This window comes from Mirounga leonina, unplaced genomic scaffold (assembly GCF_011800145.1).
Source record: "Mirounga leonina isolate KUSES-001 unplaced genomic scaffold, KU_Mleo_1.0 Mir_104, whole genome shotgun sequence".
Classification (NCBI taxonomy): Eukaryota; Metazoa; Chordata; class Mammalia; order Carnivora; family Phocidae; genus Mirounga; species Mirounga leonina.
In genome coordinates this window covers 13,854,294-13,854,873 of record NW_023270231.1, presented here as the reverse complement: position 1 = coordinate 13,854,873, position 580 = coordinate 13,854,294, and positions in this window count along the sequence as shown.

Here is a 580-nt window from a genome sequence, read left to right as displayed (position 1 = left end):
CTTCTTCTCTCCTGGACCTCATTAAGACAAACTTTTTACTAGAAAGCATCTACTTTCTACTAGAAAATAGTAGTTCCATCTACAAGAAAGAGCATAGCATCCCACCCCCTAACCACGGGTAATATTTTGTGTTAAATTACGTTAAATTTATCTGACCTATGCTCCCATTTCTCTTTCCTCTTAGTAATTAAGAACTTAAGATCCAGTGCCAGGGAATTAGGGGCCAGCATTCCAGCTCACTCACAAGGATGTGATCTCTAGGGAGTTATTTAGCCTCTCAGAGTCTCAGTATTCATATCTGTAAAATGTGGATAACAATGATACTTACCTCACAGGGTTGTTGTAAAGACTGAGTGTGATGTGTACAGCCTGTTAATGTTGTTTGCACAGTGCATGCACATAGTTAGCATTCAATCAGTGTTAGCTTCTTGCTATAGTCTGGATGTTTGTGTCCCTTCAAAATTCAATTTTTCAAATCCTAATGGCCAATGTAATGGTATTTGGAGGTGGGGCCTTTGGGAGGTGATAGGGTCCTGAGGGTAGAGCCCTCTATGAATGGGGTTAATGCTGTTATAAGAGA